The sequence below is a fragment of the Enhydra lutris genome, unplaced genomic scaffold (assembly GCF_002288905.1).
Source record: "Enhydra lutris kenyoni isolate GAN:26980312 unplaced genomic scaffold, ASM228890v2 scaffoldscaffold40, whole genome shotgun sequence".
Classification (NCBI taxonomy): domain Eukaryota; kingdom Metazoa; phylum Chordata; class Mammalia; order Carnivora; family Mustelidae; genus Enhydra; species Enhydra lutris.
The window spans coordinates 2,589,275-2,596,793 of record NW_019154124.1 but is presented as its reverse complement, the minus strand read 5'-3'; the positions used below and the strand labels follow the sequence as shown (position 1 = coordinate 2,596,793).

The 7,519-nt window shown below is 47.9% G+C and overlaps 1 pseudogene; it reads right to left on the bottom strand.

The window, feature by feature from the left end:
* Positions 1-1,445: 1,445 nt before the first annotated feature.
* LOC111155353 lies at positions 1,446-3,384 on the bottom strand (annotated as a pseudogene).
* Positions 3,385-7,519: the final 4,135 nt, after the last annotated feature.

Sequence of the window (7,519 nt, the reverse complement as noted above, 5' to 3'; positions counted from 1 at the left end):
TCTTAAAAAAAATTAAAAGGAGTAAGTTCTAAGAAAAGCCACACAAAAATCCCTGAAGAAAAGGAGGAACAGTTTTATGAACAAAGACCAAAAAAAAAAATTATATATAATTTACTTAATAAACTCTACATCTACAACTCTGAAAATTAGATCTCTTTTAAAAACTGCTGGAAAAAGAAGTTAGAGGTTATTTTTCTATAATTGTGTACTTTAAAAGCATTAGATAAAATGCTCTTTCTGTGGTATTCTTTATAATAAAGAAGTTTATAGCATCACTTTTGAAGTATTTTTAAGATGGATATTGTATCTTAATGAATACATAGGAAGGGTTTATACCACTTCAAGTTGATATCAATAAAATCTTTCACCCAAAACAGCTTTGCGTTTCAAATTCCCTAGAGTGAAATTGAACCTTCTAAAATCTGATCCAGAATATTACGTCAGCCTGTTTCTTCAAAGAGAACCTTTACCTGACATAGGAGTCAGAACATAGTAGGTTGGATTTTGGTTATAAACAACGACAAGATTCCAGTAGCGTGACCCACCAACAGTGCATTTCCTGCCCATATGCAAGCTCAATGCGAGTGAACTGGGGAGCTCAGCTGGTCCCAGCCTTTCAGGGGCCGTGTTGACATCTCAACATGGGCTCAAGTGCTTCAAGTTTCCCAAGGCAGAGAGGAGGAAACATGACAGCTTGTGACACAACTCTGCTCACCTTTCATTGGTCAAACCAAATCAATGATCATCTTAACTTCAAAGAGGGTTGGAGAATATTGTCTTACTGCCCGCCTTCTAGAACTGGAGAATTTGTCACCAACCCTACTGGGTATCACTTCTGCCTTGCTTCTTACTCCTCTGTATGTTGGCACCGGGTAACAATCCACACTATCTATCCCCCTGTTTGGGACTCATATTTTTTTTAGGTGAGTGGGAAATAATTTTAATCAAAGAATTGTACATTTTCTTCCCACATATCTTGCTTTGTATTAGGAAATGACACTGCAATCCATTTCACTAAAATATTACAAAATATTTACAAGAAAATATTAAAATAACTCAAACACAAAAGGCAAGATGGGGTAAAATAAACTGTTTTTTCAGAAATCTCTACTCCAGTGCCCACTGCACACAAGAAGAGAATCAAAACAAGTAACAAAGATCCCCCTGATCACAAGTTTCCAAAGAATTGGAGAAGGGGAACAAATGGGATGAACACGGTGGTATGAAAGGGAATGTATATTAGCAGCACCGCTTCAATAACCCATCTATTCTGAATGAAATAATCCTCTCTTACATGCAAGAAATTCTAAACTTTAGGATATTCCTTGAACTGAAATTTAAAAATACCCTGACAGTGAAAGTTGCTCTTTCACTAAGTTTAGTAAGAGCCTCTTTCCCCACCAATCACTGATATGAACAGAAACCTGTTCTGGCATTAAAAGCTGTTACAGGAGCCCTTCCATCTCTTTCATGAAAGCTTCATAAACATCATTCTTAGTCTGCACTGAGACAGGAACAGATGGACCAGACTTGGGAGCTGCTTTGGCAAGAAGCACAGCAGAATCATCCTCTGACTTTCTTTGGGGAGCAGCAGTGGCCCCTTTATCCTCTGACGTACCTTCAATGCAGTGGGCATGAATCAAGTGATCTCTGCCTTGTGATTAGTGATCTGTGGCTTGGCACTGACAGTTGCTGGTGCTTTCTTCTCAATGGTGGCTGCACTTGTATCATCCGCCTTGGGTCGCTGAATCAAGTTGGGTGAAGCACATAAAACCCCTGGGTTCGGCAACAGAGCTGGTGGGAAAAGCCCAGATGGGGCAGGTCCAAGTGGAGGCACCAAAGGTGGGTGCATCATGCCAGGACGAGGTGGAGGGATACCTGGAGGAGCAGGGGGATGCACCAAGGAGCCTTGGTGGGGTCCCTGAGGAGGAGGGCCAGGAGGCAGACCTGGAGGTGGACATGGAGGAGGGCCAGGAGATTGGCCTGGTGGTGGGCCTGGAGGCAAAAGTCGGGGTAAAGGCCCTCGGAGTCCCGGCATTCCAGGCAGTCTCAGGAATGGAGGAGCTCCGAAAGGTGGTCCAGGAGGAAGACCCCTGGGAGGTCCAGGAGGAGGGGACCGTAAGGGTGGAGCCAGGGGTGGTCCAAGAGGAGGCAGTCCCAGCATGGGAGGTGCTTGAATCTGAGAAGGAGGAACAGACTGTGGGGCGGAGGGTGGGGGGGAGCTTGCTGCTCTGAAGAAGCAGTAGATGTGCCATCAGAAAGAGATTCCTCTTTATGCTGTTTTTGTGATTGCTCTTCTGCTTCAGAATCATCAGAATCATCTTCATCATCATCCTCTGAAAATTCTACTTCTCGTCCCTACTCGGGGATTTCCTGACCTGCCATTCGAAGCATCACGGCTTGAAGGCGAGTCAGTTCCTTCATGTTCTTCTTTTTCTTCCTGATTTTCCAGGCATATCTGCAAAACTCACACTCAGACCTGACTTTTTTCCTTCGTTGTTGTCTCTCCATTATCATCACAGTCCACAAGGTCATCCCCTTCACTTTCTCCATCTGATCCGTCAGCGTTGCTGTCGTCAGTACCATCATCATGCTTATCTTGATCCATGTCCTCAGGATGCCCGTCATCCTCACTGGTGCTGGACACATCATCATCATGACCCTGCTGAGCAAGTTCCGGGCTATATAACATGTCTTCTTCCCGCCTACGAGGGGGAAGATCTAGGGCAAAGCCCACTTTATGGCCATACATTTGTAAGACTTGAGGAGGTGGTGGACCAGGGGAGGACCAGGAGGTTTTCTGTCAGGGGGCAAACATGGCACACTATGTCCAAGAAGAGGAAGTATAGACACTGCCCGTGTTGGAGGTCCACAGGTTCAAGTCTTTTTAAGGATGGAGGGTAGCTGGGCACCAGGCCTGTCCTGGATTAAGATGTTGGAAGGAGCATGTGGCATATCTGGCAAGGGAATGCTCTCCACTTCCACACGCTGAGCATTCTTGACAGTGTCAAAATATTGGCTAAGTTGAGTCCTTTTCTGTTCATATTCTACTTCTAGTTTTCTCAGTTCTTTGTAAATACCCGGATTGTCTTTTTCATAGAGTCGCAGGTTACGTTCAAAGGTTTCACACAGCTTTTTACACTTGTCTTTCAGCACCTTCTCATTTAACTGTGGTTGCTGCACCGGGTTAAACTCCATTTCCTCCAATTTCTCCATGTCCTGGATAATCTGCTTGGGATCCTTTATCTTCAAAACTGCAGCTCGTACCATCATGTACTGTTTTTTGTTCTTCTTTAATTCTCTCTTCCAGGCTTCTTTTTGGGGTTGGTCTGTGGGGTTCATAAATTTTCCACTCTTGGTGGATGATGTCAATCTCCATCCCATCTTGACCATTTGTATGGTTCACTTGTTCATTAAAACAAAAAAAAAAACAGAAAAACCTCGTAGGAGCCTTCACCTCTGTGTACCGGTCAGCCACCCAGCCACCGCCATCTTGAAAGCTCACGTCCCTCCTTTGGGACTCATATTATCAATCCCATAAACTTACATTATCAATCAAACAACAAAATATTTCATCCTTCTAGACCCATCGTATTAAAAGCAAAATCTCCTTTTTTTCCTTAAAACCAGCATCCCTAGTATACCACATTTGGGTAGAGCTAGGGTAGGTAAGTTCATTTTTTAAAAAGATGAGATGCTGGCCCCACTGTGACAGAGATGACCAGCTGTGCACCAACCCCATCACTATCTCTGGGTGGTCACTGGTGAGCTGCAACAGAGGCTCAGACCCTTGCAGTAGGCATAGTTATATGACTCCATTCTGGTCAATGAAATGTAGATGGAAAGGTCATTTCCCACTTTCAGGCCCAGCCCATAAAAATCGCCCGTGTCACATGCCACTCGCACCTTCTGGCTGGATGCCAATGCAGGCAGCAATCTAGAAAGCCACATGTGGAAGATGGTAGAGCTTCCCTCAGCCTGGTCTCCAAGGGACCATGTGACCCGAGCCTTCCCTCAGTGCCCTACACTGCTGCTGATATGTATGTTTTAGTAAAAATAGATTTTTTTAAGATCATTAAAATAAACTTGGGGGACGCCTGAGTGGCTCAGTTGGTTAAGCAGCTGCCTTCAGCTCAGGTCATGATCCCGGCGTCCTGGGATCGAGTCCCGCATCGGGCTCCTTGTTCTGTGGGGAGCCTGCTTCTCCCTCTGCCTCTGCCTGCCATTCTGTCTGCCTGTGCTCGCTCGCTCTCTCTCTCTCTGACAAATAAATAAATAAAATTAAAAAAAAAATAAAAAAAAAAATAAATAAACTTGGATTATGACTGATAAACTTTGAGATGGGGTGGTATAATAATTCACAAAATACTCTAAAAGTGTGACTTAAAAAGTGTTTTGGTTGGCCTCGATTCTGACAAGATCAACTAATGTACTTGCTCAGCTATTTAGGAATCTCCATTCTCTAAGGCAGATTCTCTGGGTAACCGCACCACCTGACAAGACAATTTCCCAGCAAAAGCAGGAAGAACTGCACTATTCTCGAAGGTCGGGAAAAGGCAACAGAGGAGATGGCCAGTGTCTGGTTTAGTGAAAGACTTTACTCATCACTGACCCTTCCGCATAGACAGGAGATACAATCACGTCAGTGACAGTCTAACGCCGATGGGCCACATTCTGTCTCATGACAGAAATAATTCATAACACGTGAACTTAGATAGACGATGCTACTTACATTTTATCACGCTCCTCAAAGCGCTATCAACGCTCCTATATCGCTGCCAACAGAACGCTCCATTTCTTCCCCTCCCCCACGGGGGGGGGGCACCCAGAGAGGCTGCTCCCCAGCCCCAGGGGCTGTTCGGTGGGTCATGTGACAGAGTTCTGACCAATGAAGTGATGGCACGAGAGCCACAGGCAGTTCTCAAACCCAGTGGAGGCCTCAAGGGCCAAGGGGAGAGCAGAACCTCTAGCTGGAGGGAGCTGGTTCTGGAGTGAATGCTTGGAACCCACCAGCTCTAGAGGAGAGAAAGCAGTAAACCACTGAGATTTTGTTATGTGATTAGCTCAGTTAGGGTACCCTCATGACTGTATTAGGACTGTGGCCTTGGCCCCAGAGAACCAGGAGCAAGGTTAAAGCTAAAGGGAATGGTATGTAAAGTATACCTCAGTAAAGCCGTTACTTTTTATGAAAGAAAGTCCAGGGGTCCCGAGGGATGTATTCCAACCCCGCTTCTGCTCCCCCCCCCCCGCCCCTCCCCCCCCCCCCCCCCTACCGGACTCCCCCCACCCCCTTCTGTTGAGGTTGGCTCTTCCCACTCGTGCAACAACTCCTACAGACTGCTGCTCACCGCCAGTGGGGCATACCCGCACTTGGCCACAGCCCGCGCTCTCTGGGCCTTTTCCGGCATTCTAGGCTACTTAAGGAAATTGCAGTCTTCCGAACTCTACCTGCCTATACTATGCCCTCCGCTGGAATGCTCTTCCCCCTCGCCTTTCCCTGCCCAGCTCTCCCTGCCACCCACCCCTACCGAGCAAGGCCTTCCCTCTGGAAGGCTCAGATGGGAAAGACAACCCTGAACTCCTACAACGCTTGTTGCCCCCCACGTCATCTGTGTGTGATGACAGCAGGTGGACATCTCTGGCCTGCTAAGGGGCAAGCTCCTTGCAGACAGGGACTCCATCTGCCAGCACACGGACAACAGTCCATGACAAACGTTAACCGAATGCTTGCTTCATGGGAAGCAGACATGATGGTCCGGCACTGCCCCCACCCGGAACATCCAGATTCACAAGGCAAGGGGTCTGCCAAGGAGGCGGAGGAAAACCCTCTTAATTAATAAAGTATGGAAAGTTGCTTAAATTTCAGACATTTGAAAGTAAAAATGACTTCAGGTAAATACTATGGTTGATCCATATTGACGTATAACGCACACGCAGAAAAGTGACCATCGAGGGTACAGCTCGATGAATATTCAACAAGGTGTTCACTCCGCGCCGCCCCTACGTCATCCAGAAACCGAGTGTTCTCAACAATCCAGAAGCCCCTCCCCCGCTCAAGTCGGTAAATACTATTTTAAAAGAAAAGGAAGGAAGGGGAGGGGGCAGATATCCACTTCAAAAGAAAATGAGAAACACGGGGGAGGGGGGGTGGCCACTTACACCCTCGTGGAGCCACGCCCATTGGGGCTTTTCCGGACCCGCGGAAAATTCTCACCGGATTAAACAGAACCACGAAACGGATAATCGCAGAGCCAGCGGCCGGGCTTTGGAGGCAAAGAAGATTCCCCCTAGGTACCCGAAGGAGCGAGGCTGTGGGGTCCGCCCTGCCCGTGCGCCCCGCGGGGAACGGAGCATGGGGCGGGGGCCCCGGGGAGGCGGGCAGGTGGCGCAAGGCCCCAAGTCCAGTCCGCCACTCCGGAGGGCGGCACAGGGCGGTGGCCTCGTCGCGTCCCCAGCCCCGCAGGGCTTGGTTCGGGGTCCGCGCTCCCTTCCCACTTCCCACCCCCCGCCCGCCCTCCTGCGCTCTTTTTCTGGAACCTGGAGAGGCAGGGCATCCTCTGGGCTTCCTTCCAACGGAATGTGCCTCCGCCAAACTCTTAAGCAGAGAACCCAGGGCTTTGAAAGGATCAAAGTCCCACGTAAAGGCCTGAGAAGCCGCTTGTTGCCATCGCTCCAGGCCTGGACCCGAGCTCTGAGAGCAGGCTCCATTTAAGCCCGTTGTATGTCTCTGCTATGCCCTAGAACAGGGAAATCAGGCACCATCTTTGGTTTGGAAGCTGCACTCCCTGTTGCAGTTCTGTCTCTGTCAGGATCTCGGTACATGAGATAAAGACAGTCATGTGATGAGATAGTAGATAGGTGTGTAGGTAGATAAAAATACTAGAGTGTCTGCAGGTAATTCTGCAGGCAAGGTCCCAGGGCTGGGTCTTGACATCCGTGTTGGGGGGAGGGGGGAGTGGATTTCTTGTTTACAAGAATGGGTGGTACAGGGAGTTTGGGGTCTTATATTTCAGTTCCTTATATTAAGGGAACAACAAAGAGAACTAATAAATTGGATCAGGCAGAGGGGCTATAAAGGGGATGTTTCTAAAGCATTACAGTTCCTTATAATCTTACACTGAGTTTCTTCCCACCTGCCACAGTCTGCACAACAGTTTCCTCCCATATTTCCTGTTCTGAAGTTTCCGGAGAAGGCAAATTGCAGGGCTTTGGGTTACATGGTTAGATGGGAGGGAGGGGATGCCTGGGTTTTGGTTGATTTGGGAGACTAAAGGGGGATCACCCCATATTCCTGTTGCTTCCTGTAAATGCAAGGAGATCCACTGATTTTTTCTTTTTTCTTTTTTTTTTCTTTTAAGATTTTATTTTTTTGTCAGAGAGAGAGAGAGAGAGAGCACAAGTAGGGGGAGTGGCAGGCAGAGAGAAGCAAACTCCTCACTGAGCAGGGAGCCCAATGCAGGACTTGATCCCAGCATCCTGGGATCATGAGCTGAGCCAAAGGCAGGCGCTTCACCAACTG